Raw genomic sequence first — 17,902 nt, forward strand, 5'->3', positions numbered from 1 at the left:
ACTATGCCTTGCATGAGCCTTTCAGAGTATTATGTTCTGACTATAATAGACTTTTTCCTGTAATATCAAATCTTGACTCTCTGCCGCTCCTAAAACGATTAATACTTGCTTCATTGGCACAAGATTGATCTAACTATTACTTTTTTCCCCGGACCTTTACCTTTATTTTCCTATCTCGCGTCTATCCTATCGCGAATCGTGCCGTACGATACACGGCTGCGCCCCTCGGTCGGTTGGGCGGTTAAGTGGGCCGTGGGACTCCGCGCGAAAAAAAAAAAAATAAAAATAACTGATTGATCGAAAATGCGATAATAAGTTCGGAAGTTGGGATTTTTTATGAGTATTATTTTTGGACAATCAATTCGACCTACCAAATTTCATAAGGATCGGCCGACTATATCCCTGGATAGGGTGGATTGTTGTAGGGCTGCTGATACTGGTACTGGAACTGATATTCGTATCCCGGCTGCTGTTGGGGTTAATATCGGTTGGTGGCCACCTTGATTCCGCCATCGGGCTGCGGCATCATCACCTGAGTTCCGCGTCATGTAGACTACCTCCGCGGGCCGAGGCGCAGGCGGCGGAGGATAATATGCGCCACCCCAGCCGGGAACAACATCAATCTGAATATTTGGACGACCATGGTGATGGCGAGCAGGATAGCCACATGTATCTTCATAGTACCAGTAAATAATCAACCGACCCAACCTCACCACCCAGCAACGCGTTGAACACTGGATACGGCGAAAGAAAACACTTCTCACTCGAACCCAACTGGAAGTTCGGGGCTCCATAAATCAGAGTTTATAGGTATTATTTCCAGTGGTTAGGGGGAATGATGAGGTGCCTTAGTCACTCGACAAGGTCTGATAACGATGACCGGACAGTTGGGCACTTACAGTTGTTACATGATTACATATTAACTGATTCCAGCTTATCGGTAGGTAACGAGTTCTTATCTCCCAGGTAAGAGAATATTGGCGAGAAAAGCGGATATTGCAGCTATAGGATATATTCGGCCGATCCTTCGTATTTCATTTATTGCTAAAGATTAAGCAGACCTGTAAAAATTTTAGTTTCTAAATTAAAAAAAATGTATACGTAAAGAAACAAAATTTGCAATAAGAAGAATACTATTCAAAAGAAGGCAACATTTGATTAATCTTTAAAACATTTTAATTTCTTTAATTTGAACCCAATTAGGGAATTTATTTATTTAAATCTCATGCCTTACTGAACAGTTTTCCACCTGTCATTAGGGAAATAATTAAGTTTTTTGGCTTCTTGTTACTTGTCCTCAAGTGCGTTCTAATTTTCTTGGTTGTAACATAACTGCTTGCGAAAAGCCAACGACATCCACTTGGACACCTCCTCCTCATTCTGGCACACCAAAGTCTACTGCCTAGCCTGCAGCATACTTTTCGAGCTTAATGGTTTAAATATTTACTCGTAATTAAAATTCAGCTTTATGCACATCACATCAAGTGCATAATCACAGACCAAACCAGACCGGGCAAGGCCATTGAGACAATTTTTTTCGAGCGCCAAGAGTTGCCAACGCCCCATGCGGCTGACACAGCCTGGAAAAGTGGATGCCCAAGGAGCTGGCGACGCAGATGGTGATGGAGAGGGGGGGGGTCAGGAGGAGGGGGCAGAAGGAGCAGCAGGACCAGGAGTAGTCGCAGGATCAGAAGGAGCTGGAGGAGGAGCAGCAACCATGGCTGACATTAGCCGTGGGGCGGAGTAAGCAACTGAAGATTATGTCGCCCCCAAAGTAAATGAAACTTATGCACAAATTACACAAGTCAGTTGACTGGCATCTACACAATTGCACTGAAAAAAAATTTATATACGCATTGGTACGGTTTCTTTGCAGATGAATTAACATTTTTTTAATTTATAATGGTTATTAATATGACATCTTAAAATGACTACTGTCCATGTATTTCTACTTATTTCTAAATTGTTACTTTTATTCATTAAAAATCAAAATTGTATTTTAATATGTTGTTAAACTATATTTCAGTTACTTATCTTATCTTATCTTTTTTGCACTTTAACTAAACATAATAGTAATAAGTAAAGCAAAAAAAATAAATTAACAACATATTTTAAATATAATAATGAACTCTAAATTCTTACTTTCAAGTAATATAAAATTAGGAAAGTTTCATTTGATTAGTTTTAAAATATGGGTATAATTTATAAACTAGCCATCAACATTTTTCTTGTGTCAAAACGAAGTTTTCCTTCTTTATTTTAAGGTTGGTGTAGACCTCTACATCTAACTCTTATTATATAAAATGGTGTTTGATATCCCAGCCTTTTATTTATTATTTTAGTGAATAAAGATGCCATTTTTCTCAGTGCACCTCCCCGCTGAACTCGGCTCCCTCTGCGGCTGACTATCCACTCGAGGCGGCGTCAGCACTGGTCTCTGCTCATAATTAAAACCCGAGCTGAATGAAATCGCATAAAATGAATTAAACATTTTAAGGCTATTTAGGGGCGTAGGTAGGTGTAAGCAGGGGGCGTGGTCCATGGAGCGGGGAGTGGGGAGGGGGCGGTATTGCTCTTGGGACAATTGCAGCGTTAAATGAAATATTAATGGCATGGATGTCGGCAAGTAGCGGCTCGGTTCTTTGGCTCTAATAAAGCGATGTTCCAGGACGAAGGAGCGAGGGATTCAGCATAGAGCAGGGAAAGCTTTTAATGATATATTTTTTCTTTTTTTTGCAACTTCTACCGCTGTTGTTTTGCACACACACACACACACACACAGGGTTTTTCAAGTGCATCATTATTTGTTGCAAATGGAGGCTGGCGGTGGAAAAAAAGAAAAGGGGAAAGGGTGTTGCGAAGGCTGTGCAAATTCAATGCGCTGCATTTTTAATCCCAACGCAAGGTTTTTCTCCTCTTTTCAATGCCTCAACTCAAGTGCATGCCACACCCCCTTTTCCGTCGCCCTGCACTTCATATGCAAACATTTATGATGACGTTGAAAAGGGGCGTTGGGCGTTGGGCGGTGAGCTGTGGGCGTGGGGCGATGGGCGATGGGCGTTGAGGGGGCGAGGCCACTGTGGCTGGCACAAAGGTAGCCCGCCCAGCTTTTGTTTCCACCACGGTGGCATGTGTGTTTGTGTCGAGTGCAGGCCGCATAATGGGATGTCTGATGAAGCTCTTAGTCGGCATAATTACTTTTTTTTTAACGTTTTTGCACTCGCTTCCCTCGAGTCAGCAAAGCAAATGATACTCTATAGGGTTTCCTCTGGGCCACCTCAGACCCCACAAGTGCCCCTCGAATGACGGGACAATCAATCGGAGGCGGTTCCAAATTAAAGGACTAGGTCAAAAGTGCCGCCTCAAAGTGGCACTCAAAGGAATCAAAGGCAGATCATTTCAGTGTCACAGCAAAGTAATAATTATGAGGCTAGGATATTCTGTTCTATTTTTAAAGATTAGTTTCGTATCTCTAACTTCCCTAACTCGAAGTCGGATATAAAATCTCGACAAGTTTATTCTAACTCGTAGTCTCTATTGCTTGATTTTTACTTAGTGACAGATAGTGGTTCGATTTATGAAAGTAACTATTCAAAACTGATTATAAACTGTCTTAAAAATATTGTTTCTATTTTTTTGTGGACTTTCTTGTTCATATATTTGAAAAATATAGTTCAATTAACATTTCTATTTTATATAAATTTTTAAAATAATCATTAAACTGAGATGCAATGTGTAGAACATCTTTTAACTTAGCTATGATAGTGATTAATCTCTCAAAACTTAAAGCTAAATAAGCCCTGAATAACTAAATAATACAAATTAATTAAATGATTAAAAACAAAACTAATTGAAGAAAGTGCTTTATTGTTGAAAGCTTTTAAATGTTACTTAAATATTTCCCTTTCAAGCATCCTAAAGAATAGAATAATGAAACAACCTCCACATGCTTTTGTCACTAATGAGGAAGTCTAGGCAATCGATTTGAGAAGAAAACGAGAAATATCAGCAGGAGGTGCCCGACCACTTGAGTGCCAATTAAAAATGTGTAAATAATTTCAGCGACAATTACGGGCCAGACAAAGGACTTCATTCGAATATGGGTTTCGAGGGGAACACACACACACTCGCAAGAAAGGCGAACCTGTAGCCAGGACCACCGAAGGAAGCGAATTTATGGCAACTGCATTAGCATAGAATGAGCAGGGTTAAGGATTGTCGAGTGGAGAGGCCCAAGAAAAGGACCGCTGGCAAATCATAAGCATAAATCGTGGGAAACGACGACGACGACGACGGCGGTAAAATATTCAAATTAGATGGAATGTCACTTCACAGGACACAATCCGAGCCGAAGGATAATGCGGCATTAGGAACTAAGGCAACAGTTTTGTCAACGCGGTTCGGTGAAAGGGTGAAACATAAAGGTGAAAGATGAATGCCGCGTAATGAATGGAGATCGCAGATCGGAGTTTGGTGACTGGCGTTCGCCGATTGTGTTCTCACAATGTGGCGATCATCTATGTTTTCTATTTTTTCCCTGTTTGGGACTGCGATTGCGATTGTGTCAAGGGTCCAGAGGATGCTGCTCTACTTCCCCTACTTCCCTACCAATTTTAATTGAATTCCTACCTGAATTCACCCGAAACATGTCCAGCTGCATACCGAAAAGGGGTTTAATTTATTCCTACTCGCGGGATATTCATATGCGAAATGGCTCAAATATTTTCATAAAAAATACCACAATAATTCGTCAAGGAAACCGGTCGAACCGGTTACATATCATTTACTGTTATCCTTTTTTGTGCAAGCATCCATACACATAAACAAAGTTAAAGCTTAAAGGTAAAGGATCAAGGATTAAAAGAAGGACCTTCGTTGAATTTTGTTGTTTTATATTTTTCTTAAAAGTATTGTGATAAAATTACCAAATAAAAGAAACCGAATTCTGTAAGGGAATGGTTTTAAGAAGGTACTATTTTTTTTGCATTCCTATAATAATAGTTGTGCAGTCACCAAACAATAATAAAATCATTTTTTAAGTTATCAAAGTAGAAAAGTTTGAATAAAGCCTATTTTAAGCTTATGCTAAGCCATATTTTAATTCTTCATTTTTATTAAAATGAATTACTAAATCTATTTAATTTGTTATTTTTGCTGTTACATGTCTGCGTCACAAAAATCAAGTAAACTTTTTTTCTATGCCAGCTGGGTGAAATCCTCCATTTTTGTGGCAGCTTAATTTACGCTGAAATCCATTTGACTTTATCTGACATTCCAATCAAGTCGTCTAAAAATTAAAAAAAAAGATTATAATAGAATGTAGGGAAAAAAAACGAGAAACTTGCCAACAGTCACGTCGTACAACTTTTGCTACAAATTTTTTTCCAGAATCCGTTTATTCATATTTTTTTGAGGATTTTTTTTCGTTTTCGGTGAGGCGTTGATGAGGACGGGGAATACCTCCTGGATTCTGCCGATGATTGTGGGGTGGCACTCGGCTAATGGCCAAATGCCCACCCCTCGCAGCTTCCACGTACTGAAATAATTCAATTGTTCGTGCCGCACAGAAAGGGACGCGGAAAAATTAAAATAGTGCGGAACACAACACCATACAAAAATACAAAAAAAACAAGAGAAAATTCGGAAAAAAAAAATTCCGTTCTCCCTGACAACAATATTGTGCTGCGTACTTATGGTCTATATAGGTGTATATATGTACCTCATGGCAACGGTTTCCTCCCCTTCACCCCCTCCCTCTTCCTAACGCACATAATTTCCGGTCGGTTTTTATTAAAATCTTTTTTTTCACATTTTTTTTTGTCATTTGTTTTTTTTTCCTCTTTGGAATCACATGCTGACATATTCTCTTTTAACAATAAAGGACCCGAAAAGGAAGCAAAAAAAAAAACAGAAAATTTGTAATTTTATAGTCAAACTGTAACAATTTTTTGTGTCCTCCTTATGGGGTGCCCTGTTCACTGGAAATGAAATTAAAATAAAAAAGCGCTCACTTTATGCTCTATAAATTTTAATGTAAATGGATTTTGGGCTGTTGTTGTCTGTGTTGTTTCGCTTTGCTCACGCTTGTTAGCTTAAAAGCGCATTGCCACTGACAAGCTGTCGACTGCATTTAGTGTTATAAATTTTGACTCAAAGCAGCAGGCAAAATATCGGATTTTAATGCCCGCTCTTGTCGAGTGGAATTCCAAATCAGGCGAATCGAATTTGGTTGAATGCTCAGGGATCAAGTTAGATTAAAGGCGAAAAGAGAAAATGTTTTATAGTTAGAATAAAAGCTGGTTAAGGATATAGCAAAGCACCGATAATATAAATCTCAAGGATAGGAAACGATGGTCATGTTATGTTTTAAAAGAAAATAAATTGTAAATATAAAAGACATATAATTGAATTTATTCTAGAAAAACAACTATTAGTAATGTTTATTTTGGTTTATTGTGGACTTGTCAGTTTGCCAATAACCTAATTTTTACATTAAATTAAAGAAACAAACCTTAAAGGATTTTTATATATCAGACTAAGCATATAGAACATGTAATATAAATCTGGGAAACGACAGTCAAGTTATGTTTCATATGATATAAAAAAACTTATGATAGAAAGTATTCTAGGAAAGATAACTATTAGTAGTGTTTATTTTGAATTATTGTGGGATTGTCAGTTTGCCGTAAACGTAATTTTTTTAATTGCAGACTTTAAATCTAAATACTTATTTGGGCTTACTCTGTCATGAAACCAATCTGTCAGTTCATATTTGAATATAACATTATTTAAAACCACATTTTTATAAAGTATAAAATCCCCAACAAAATAATTAACTAAGAGTTTACTAATAAATATATAAATAATTTAATGTTCATCTTCATCTACAAAAACGTAGACCTCATTTATCTGTCTCTCAATTCCTTTGATTAATAGACCCTGGCAGCCATCAACTATCCTCCAATTAGGAGTACATTTTCCGGTAGATTTCCTCGCTTAGACAACTTCATCAGCATCCATCAAAACCTTCCACTAACTTGAAACCACATTAATCTGTTTTGCAATGTGAGAACATCAATCAACCAGAGTGGGAAAAAAACGGAAAAATAGCAACAGGAGGATGGCATCTATATCTTTTTCCCTCCCTCTCGTTTCACAAATATTCATGTGCTCTTTTTTTTTGCAACTTTATTGACAAACAAATGGGATTTTGACGGTACCGCCAGCAAGTCAATAAAGCAGAGTCACAAAATTGTCAGTTTCAAGTGCTTGAGCAAATTTCACAATAAACAAAAGTGGACGACAAAAAAGTAAGCCTATTAACCTTTTTCTCCTCCGCCAAAAATGGAAAAAAAACGTCAGGGGTTGCACCCCTGCTGAATCTCACCCCTCGCACAAAAGTAAGGGTTAAGGGTTCAGGGGTCACAGTTCGGGGTTCGATCAATGCTCACTTAGCTGCTGTTGTTGCTGCTGACATTTCGGCTACTGTTGTTGCACTGATCGATTGTGCGGTTCTCATTGATTGGAATATCGATTGTATTGATTGTTGATACTCTCATTAGGACGAAAAAGGGCTGGGGTTTAGGGAAATTAACACCCCTAGGGCTTTCCCCGCCTATCGCCACAATTTGCTGCTCATAATTGCATTGTCTGTGGCGGCCAAGTAATTATTTTAATACTTTAATTTGCCACCTGAGTTCATTGGCGCCTCCCGAGGGTTTTCCCACCACCCCTGCTGACCCTTTTGTGTGTCTCCGCCTCCCGAGGCACGGATGCCAAATGGAAATGCCGCAGACGCAGCCAAACCAACCAGAAGAAGTTCGTTTCAGCCAAAAAGCTCAACCGGGAAAACCGGCAGAAATAGAAATAAATGTACAGTCAGTCGACCCCTTCTTTTAATTTCCCGAGAAATCTACTAAAATTACCAAATTAATTCTTGACTTTTATGACATTTGAAATACTGTTGCATTTGCTTATTAAAAAATCAAATGTATTTGACCATAATATTTTGTTTTGATTGTCTTTTATTAATAACAGTATAAATACATCCTTTGTGGAAAGAGAAAAAGGATACATTTTTAATTAATTTTCATACCCTTTTTATAAATGTGCTCATAGTTTAATATTATAAATTAAATGGAGAAAAGATATAACTAAATAAGTATAAGCAAACAAGATTCAAAAGAATTAATTTGTGTAGATAAGTAAATCACCAAAAACAAATATTGCCTTTAAGAATTCAGGATTAAAAGTCATGATACTTTATTAAAAAGTGATGTATAATTTAAATTGTTTAACTTACTAACTTACTAAGTAGAAATTTACTTTATAGTACAAATTATCACAATATTAAATAGAAATTAAACTATTAGTTATGGGCATATCTTTTTATCAGTGTGGCAGATTCCTAAAAACTGCACTTTTTGCACCTCTCCTTGGCCATCAATTTCACTTGCAGCTCATCTGAGAGTTCTTGTGGCTGACTCCCCTTCAGGGATTTCATTAAAAAATGCCTCAGCTTTTCCATTTGCCATTGCCACATTTGCAAACCGCATTAAGTCAGAGAAAGGCGAAGCGAACGGGAAAATGGAGTCTGTGGGTGGGAAAGGGCCAAATGAAAATGCCTTTAAGCTGGGATGTTAAATTCCATTTGGCTTTGGCTCACTGATATTTCTTCATTAAGCCGCATATTTGAGGGCATTTCGGGCCGCCGCCTTGGTGAATATTTTCCGGTTAATAAAATTATTTCCATGCTAACTTGGGCAACCCACCGCCAAAAATTCTCCTATCGCCGCTGGCCAATTCCGTCTGGTTAGCAAAACTATTATTTTTCACACAAAGTACAATATAAACTCGCCGCGGGTGTCCTTATTAAATTCGTAGCTTTTGCCGGGGAAAAAAGGAGGAGCGAATGGCAGGAAAAACCGGGAGGGATCCTCGCCACGCTCTTGTAATTCCTTCAAGGGAAATCTTTTCAATTACAATTCGTGCAGATGGCTGCGTTTCCTTGGCGTTTCTTTTTCTCCATTTTCCCTCGCAATTTCTGCCCCTTTTTTCCCCGGTTATTTTCCGTTGATGCCGCTGCCAGGCGTAAAAAGCAAACCAGCGGCAGACAGTGGCAATTTCTTTTCATTTCGCGTGTCTCCTGTTGACAAACTGCTGTGTCCCTGCCTCGGGGAAATCCTCGAGTGGCGCTGCGACATTATAAGGATGCTTAAAAGCGGGGGGACTTCCACTTCAAAAGGTGAGCGGAGGCCGCCTTGCAGTTAATTAGTGTGTGGTGCGCACTTCTAATTGCATGTGACAGATGCTGATGCACTTGCCGCTCAACGAAGGCCTCGTCTTACCTGCGGGGGAAAAACCTGGGGAAAAGCAGCAGGGGAGTGCTCTTTACGACTTCATAAACCAAGTCCGGCCAGGGCGATCGCCCTGAAGTCCATAATTCCATTGAAGATTGCCAGTAGTGACAACTGCCCAGCTATTTTCTGGCTATTGGTCGGTTTTTAAATAAAAAGAATTAACATTTAATGTTTTTCTAAATTTATTAAATTTTAACAATCAATAGTTCCCAATTTCACTTTATTATATTCATGTATTTATTACTGAGAATTTGCTATTTAAAAAGATTAAGAGCTAATTTAAAAATTTTAATATGTTAGCAAGAGCTCTCACACATTTTAATATTTTTTAATATTTAATATATATTAAAAGGATTTATAAAAACTTATTAATGTTTTAAAATATTTTATTGTATACTTTTTTATTTAAAAAACTCTATACAAAGCACAATTATATAATCTGTTATTGTATGGCAGAAATGCAAGCAGATTATAAGACTTTTGATTGTCAATAAAATCTCCATATTATTGTTAACTTTTTTACATTTGCATAATTAAGCTACCTTAGGCATCTCTATTTTTGCAGTGGTGCTAAAGCAAAGCCGGTGGTCGGTGGTGGTGGTCGAGAGACCAGTGGTTTGGGCGGTGCTAGGTGTACGTAAGTTATGCCGGTGGGTACAAATTGGAAAACCATTTTAGCGCTAATGAAGATCCACCCATTGCTTGAAGCGCCATCACAAATAAAAAACTTTTACGACCTGGCCACAAGGCAAAGGATTGCAAAATCGAGGGCGATGCAAAAGCATGTGGTATTGGCTTTAATGAAAAACACCTTTAAAATACACTGCCTTACTGTTCCAACCAATAAAAAGGAACTAAAGTACTAAATAGTTAATTTTTTATCTTCGCTCGTGATCATAATTTAAAATAACATTTATTTTAACACTAAACTTGATGAATGATTCAATCTTACGACTTTTCGAAGGAATACCTAACAGAATTTACATTTAATTAAATCCAAAATTATAAAAATATACACATTTAGCCTCAGGTATTTATTTAGAGAGAAAAGGTTGCAATTTTAATACTTAGGTTCTTTAATTTGCTGGTCAAGGTTTTTGTTGTTTGATGTTACAAAATTAATGATAAAATAAATAGTTTTTCAATAGAACTCCACCAAAGAGTATTCCAATTCAGATCGGCCCACTGTGAGGCAATAAAAATTAGTTTATCGTTGACACTGATTGAGCAGATTCCCTAATGGAAGTGCTGGCCACCGCCTTGGACCTATTTTATAGATCTCTTACATAAATCCCCTCACATTGCGATCCGAAACGCCCCCAGTTTGTTGCTTATCGATTGGTGTGGATACGCCCCCTTTTTTTTTCATTCGGAGAGCAACATTCTCAAATGATTTGTGCATTCATTAACATTTTGCGAACATTCGAATGGCCGCGGCAAGCTAAAAAAAAAATGAGTTAGCCGATTTTGTCATGTTTGCTGACAAATTACAGCTGAACTTTATTTACACGCCAAACCGCAGAACTCTGACATAATCCGCTTAAATGCATTGGAGAGCTTTTGCCATAAATTCCAGTGCATTGTTCCATGTCACTAAATCATATCAACAGCCACAATTTATGCCAGCCCACACGGCTTTGGATTCAGATACAGACTCCGATTCGGATTGGGATCCAGACTGAGAGCCAGTCGCTATCGTTTGGGTGGACCAATTAAAATGCAAGAATTGTTAATGCGCGACATTAAAATTCATTATTATTACACACGTTTATTACTTCAATCGCCGCTCACATGCCAGCATTTGTTGTGGCTGGAAAGCGGCTCTTGGTCTATGCAAATGCCTGGCGAAATCGCTTTTAGCCATTTAGGCAGCTTAGCCACATTGGTAAAGGCCACAGGCAGAATCAAGTGCAGAAAAACCAGAGGCAGTGCCTTCAAGGGGATTTAGGCAGATCAAAAGGAGGAAGCTAAAGTTTTTTTATTACCTAATAAAATATATTTTTACATAGCAAACACATCAAATTATAAAACAGAAATATGTACATGTATGCCATTACTTATATAAATACACAATCGCTTTGGTTATATTAATAAATTTAAAATATTTATATAGGTACATTTTTTTAAATAGATAATAGGACTATATTTAAAAAATAAATATTAAAACAAAATATTACAAGCCCGAAAACTATTCAAATTACCCTTGTCTTTATTGTTGTTATAAGTTGACCATTTAATTCTTAATAAAAAAGCTGGTCACCAAATATCATATTTAAATAATTTAAAATGTATTAAAAAATCTTAAATTTAATCTTAAACTTTAAGCCCCCCAAAATCTACTCCCATGACAAAATCAGCACCTGAGAACCGCAAAAAGAACGTCGCACGCCTGCTTTTTATGGACAACTCCTACCGTCTGTCAAACGCGTCAAAGACCAGCCCCAGTCGCTTGTAATTAATTGACAATAATTTCAGTTATTTCTTGTGTCGTATGGAGATTTTCCTTCTCTGGCCATCAGGTTATATATAGATATAAATAAATATATATATTCAGTTCATGTCGTCGTCCACCTTCGTTTAGTGTCATTAAGGCTAAAAAATGCCCCAACATGCAGGTTTTCTTGCTGGTCCCTAGCCAATCAAGATAATTACACTGTGAACAAATATCAAATAAATTAAGAATTTTTCTCTATTAATCAAAATTGTATTTGTAAAATGACTATAATTATTTTTAATATCTAAAGTTTTGATTTCAAATTAGTGATTTGTATTTATACCAAATTTGATCACTCTTTTATTTTAGTAAAGTTTGACAAGCTAAGGCCAAAGTAGTTGAATGTGTTTTTTCATGTTCAGCAATCAAAGACAACTTGATATAATTTATGGACAGACAGTCTTGTGTCAGCTTTTTCTGCAATTGTTACCATGCTTATTGAGTTGTTAACAAAAGTTGTTACGATTGCGGAACAGCTGTCCGTCTGCTGGTTTGTTTGTACCTCTCCATTTATCCATCTAATCTAGCATCGAAGTCCGAAGCGCGATAGTCTGTGAAAACCCCAGAAGGGCAGGCAGATCGATCGCAGCCACCCCTTGAATTCCGGTTGACCCCTGACCCGTTCAGATTTCTAGATGGCGATAGGCCTGAATAGATAGCGACAGCTGCTCAATATCGGGAGTGAGGCAAGTTAGGACCTCACACTCGACTGCACAACGAAAGCTGCCCGCGAGTGGGTCCTAATCCTTTTTTACACTGAGAAGAACCAGTGATCTCTAGGTTATGATCACAATATTTAACGCTGATTTTATTTGTATTTATTATACCTATTTAAAGAGAACTTCATATAACATAAGCAGCGGAATAATAAAATACAAGTTGTCAAGCCAAAACTATTATTAAAGTCCCCAATATATTATATTTTCACGAGTTTTGGCAAATAAATTAAACAATTTATGTTCTCCAGAAATTTTTTTTAATTTTGTTAAGGGTCGGATTATATTTAATTAGATATAAGCTCTTAGGACTTCGTAAACATACAATTTTCAACGTTTTACACCAAAAAAATAATAGTTCTTGAATTAAAGAATTTGCCAGTAAAAAAATAGATCAAATAATTAAAAGATCAAATAATATGTAATTACAGATTAACATACCAATCTTAAATTTATATTAAGAAATATTTGTAAATAACCAAAACATATAGATTGTTCTATATATTTTGTGCTATATAGAAAATAGAGAAAGGCAAGTGATTCTTTCGTCTAATTTTCACTTTCAATGTGTAGTACTACCTTAATTTTCTGAGTGTGTCCCTCTACCTCATCGCCGCAAACAGGCAGCCGAAAAATCATTCCAAAGCATTTTTAATATGCACGCACGGTGACCCGTGGCTTGCCGCTACCCTCGAGCTTGATTCGCAGTTCATTTCGAGATGCTCCTGGAAGCAGAGTCCTGAATCCAGGATATTTCTGGATGGTCCGGCTAGACAGCTGCCCCGCCCCCCGCCTTTCCCCGGGCCTGTAATTACACGGGGCATTTACTTGGCCTTTGTTTCGCGTTCCGCTTTTTTTCAAATTTATTTTCCGCTCCTCGCCGCTGCCCCTGTGTTTGCATATCCCGCCATCCCGTTGAAGGATAAAGGCGCGCGCTTAAATAAGCAATTACCGTGTGCCAGCGACCAGCATCCTGTCAAAGTCCTGCCCAGCGTCCTGCCGAAAAAATATCAAAAAACAAAAAAAAAAAGCAGAAAGGGTTGAGCCACTCGGCCAGGACAAAGCGCCGTAGAAAAGGGTTCAAAAAAGGGGAAGAAAAATCGGGCAAAAAACACACAGTTCGCCCGGCTGTCGGCTCTGATTTAAATCTTTGGCCATGACATGTGGCGACCAGACAAGGTCCACCCTGCAACCCTTTCCTCCATTAAAGTATTTCTGCTGCTTCTACTGCTGGCTGCTAAAAATCTTTTTATTGATTTTTAGCCAGCTTTAAAAACGGACAGACAAGTTCAAGTTCAACGCTGGGTAATTAATTTGCCAGGACCGGGCTAAAAGTAAAGTGCGTGCCTGGCTCATTAGCATAGGGCCGTGGGGAAAAAGGGTCATTGTGCTTTTAATTGGAAAACATTCCGAAGGCGGGGCGCGGCCAGAATGAAAACTCATTAAGATTTCCGCACAACCCTTTTTTCCGCCGGCTTTCCTGACCCAGTTTTCCTCAGCCAGCCAGTCGGCTGACCTTCTTGTCCGTGGATCGTAATTAAGCAATTAGCTGGGCAACACTTTCGCCCTTTTTGCCATTCCATTTGTGAAATTGTTAACTGACCCACGGCAAGGTGAAGTGCTTTGGGCCAGGTGTGTAAAGGTGAAGGCCCCACTCTCTCCCCATCCTTTCAACTCTTTTAACTCTTTTGTATCTGCGGCTCTGCACTTCCTGTCATTCGTTTTGGAAATCGCGACATCGTGATTGCATTTGGCATATGCACATGTGGACTCGATGATGCAGCTGGCCAAAAGGACGGCCAACAACTGGCCATTGGCCAAATGCAGCGGCGGTGGCAGTGGCAGTGGCAGTTGCAATTCCCCCTTCGCGGCATTGACACATTTTTTCGTTTCATTTCTCGTGATGGTGATGTGTGTGTTCCCACGCTTCACTGACCCAACGCAATGTGGATTCTGTTAAATGGTCAAGATCTGCCGGATTTCGGAAACCATATATTTTTCTAGATCACTGCATGCTCATTTTTAACCAGGTTGTGGTTTTTATTTTATAATATTAAAGGAAATAAATTGTAGTTTTGACTATGTTGTTTAGAAAAAGGAATACAATTTGTAAAGCAATATTGTTTACGTATTTTGTATTTATTTCCTGTTAAATCAATAAGGCGAAGCAATGAAAGCATAAATCTGGTAAGTTAGCTAAATACATTTTATTAACATTTAAATATAACTCAATTCTTAAAATAAAGATGAATTTATATTTATTGTTATGTCTTTTAAATGTACTTTTATTTTCTTTATTTATTTTGGATATTTGTATCATATATATAAATAAGATTTTATTGCATTTTAATTAACTTAACGAATTGTATGTAATTTAATTCCATTCTATCTATCTTATTCACAAGATAATCGCTTTATACAATTTGTATTAATTTTAATCTTCCTCATCTTCTTATAAACAATGATTGATTGATTGGTTCCTCGGCAGCAGCTGCATTTGGTCTCTTATTTTTGGCCTCGTGACAAAAGGAGCTTTGATCGATCGGGACATTAGAAGTCCAGTTGATCGCATCTCTGAAACTTGATTTATGGTCGCAGGCTCCGATCCTTTCGATTTCTTGCGAGGGACAGGGCCATAAATTAGATCGCATTTGTGATAGTCGACCAGACTAAAGCCGGAATTTGTTCCTTTCCAGCAGCTTTAAGGACGAAGCGACGGCTAATGAGGCTTTGCAAGGCACAAACGAAACCCGATTCAGGACTTTGAGGGGTTTTTGCTGCACAGTGAAAAATATTCTTTTTTTATGGGATTTAAAATTTGTATTATTATATTATTCAATATCCAGATGGTACACGTTTTGTGTTTGTGTCAAACGAATATTATTTTCACATATATATTGCAAGTCACTTTGCAGTGAATCAAATAGAAGCGTAGGGTTATTTATAAAATAAAGTTATAGTTAAGTTTCTTAGCTTAAGTAACTAAAATGTTTCTTTAATAATTTATTTTATATTTATTTTATCGTCTTTATTTTATAACCAGCGAAATCCTTCACGGGGTATCACAAATATCAATTTAAATGGGTTTGATTACATTTGTTCAGTTTAGTATTTGCTCAAATAATTGGTTAATGAAGAGGAACTAATTTTATTTTTATTTACTGTACTTTTGTTTATTTGTACTATTTTTATCAGTGTAGGGGCCAAGGGCAGGGACCCGCATTGCTGTTTACCGTTGCATTATGCTCGCTGCTTGCCGCTTGCCTGATTTTTTGAGAGCCTCTCCTGCACTGAACCGTTCACCGACGGCGTCCCTGCCAAAGGTCATGGGTGGGGCCCCCAGGGGGTGGTGGGTGGGTGGCGACAAGGGGGGGCGGTGGCTTAGCAACAATTGCGGCACTGCTGAGCCAGGCTTTTGTGCCTTTGGTCGGTTGCCAACCGCAAATATGTTCTCGTTCCCGTTTCCCATTCTTATTCCCATTCCCATTCTCAGTCGGTTGTTTTATTTTCGCATTCTGCATTTGCTGCCATTGCAAAGTCAACTAATTGAATGTGCTAAACTCACCCACACAGGCACAAATATCGCGTTATATGGCGCATTAAGCGCTCATTTCTGGATTTCTTCCCTGACCCTGATGAATCCATCTGCAGGACCCCTCTAGATCCACCGAACCCGCACTACACGGAAAGAAACTACATTTTTTAGGGCCTGCTCAATTATTTTTAATCAATTTAAGGGTGTAATTTTAATAAATTGCAGGCGAATACATTGTTAACTATTTCACCAGTTTTTATTGTTGACTGATGTTTTAAGTCATTATAAAGAATCTCAATACATCTTTTAGAGTGTAATAAGAAATAGAAATTAATGACATATTAATAAGTCACAGCAAGACTTAATATCGTCACTTTAAAAACCTATCGATTTTAATATAGTAAATGTGTTTTATTAATAACAATTAAAGTAACAACTTTTGAATTTTATTATAATTATGTACAGCTCGACTAATACTAACCCATTATGAATGTTAAGTTGATTTTAATATCGTTAAGTCATGAAATAATTTTAATATTATAAAATAAATAAATATAATAAAATATTGAATTTTATTTTAATAATTAACAAACTAAATCTTATATTTTTCTTTTTAGCAATATAAATATTAAAGATATTTACTTTTTTATATTTTAAAAATTATATTTCTGAGCTAGGTGTTTTTTCGGGATATCAAGGATATATTTGTGATTTTGTTCTGTGTATGGGCGGAAGGTCCTCCCTCCAGGACGATGATGTTGATGACGATTCCTCCATTTCCCGCTGCATTTGTATGGGTAATTACAGTGGTGTGTGTGAGTGAGGGACGTCTGCTGGATGTCCTGAATGTCGGTGGTCATGGGGTGGAATTCTGCTCGCAGTTTTTTTCTATATACACAGTTTTTAGCGTTTTTTTCCAGCAGTTCAGCAGTCTGTCTCTTTCGCTCCAACGACAAAACCTCACCCTGCCTACGTTTTTTTTTTCTCATTTTTTCTCATTTGTTTTTTGCGTTTTGCTTGCGTCGGAAACCGCCATTTTTTATGCGCGCTAACTACGCCGCCCTCTCTATCCCTCTCTCCCTCCCTCCCTCGCAACCCCTCTCTGTCGCACTTTGTAAGTGTAAGGGAGACGCACCCTCACAATGGAAATTTGCGCATTAGAAAAAAATGTGGGCTGTGCTCTGTGGTAGTGGTGTGTGTGTGTGTGTGTCTATAGGTTTGTGGCATACAAAATGGTTTTTTAAGATTTTTGTATTATTTTCTTATATTAATTCTGTTTAATAATGGTCAATAGTGGTGTACCAAAACTAAACATAATATATTTACCAGTTACATTAATTGATATCTTGCTTACAGAAATCCAATACAAATTTGCCTTTTTAAACCAAATTGTGGTCACCTCAGACATTTTACTTTCGATTCGAATTAAAATTATATTCAGCATAAAAGATTTTAAAGCTTGTATAAACAATTTACTATACTCGTTAAAAACGATATGGTCATGCAATTAACCATAACTCGTTGATGATGATAAACTATATTGGTGAAGTTAATATTTTTTAATGCATTGCATACAAATATTTTAAAACTGAAAGATAAGCATTCCACCAATCACAAAAAGAAATACGATTCGCAACAGTTTATAATATTTAACAACGGCCAAAAGTCAAATTTTATTTAAAAATGTACTAAAACTCTGATACCATGAAGCACAGCTGTGGTGTGTGTCTTTGCTTTTAGGTCTCTGCCAAGGAAGGGGTCTCGGGTTTTGGTTCTCTGCTAATAACAGAGCTCTGTT

At 37.6% G+C, this 17,902-nt stretch overlaps 1 pseudogene; it reads right to left on the bottom strand.

The window, feature by feature from the left end:
* Window positions 1-394: 394 nt before the first annotated feature.
* On the bottom strand, window positions 395-15,897 carry LOC123037394 (annotated as a pseudogene).
* Window positions 15,898-17,902: the final 2,005 nt, after the last annotated feature.

Source organism: Drosophila rhopaloa, unplaced genomic scaffold (genome assembly GCF_018152115.1).
Source record: "Drosophila rhopaloa isolate 14029-0021.01 unplaced genomic scaffold, ASM1815211v1 contig_163, whole genome shotgun sequence".
Lineage (NCBI taxonomy): Eukaryota > Metazoa > Arthropoda > Insecta > Diptera > Drosophilidae > Drosophila > Drosophila rhopaloa.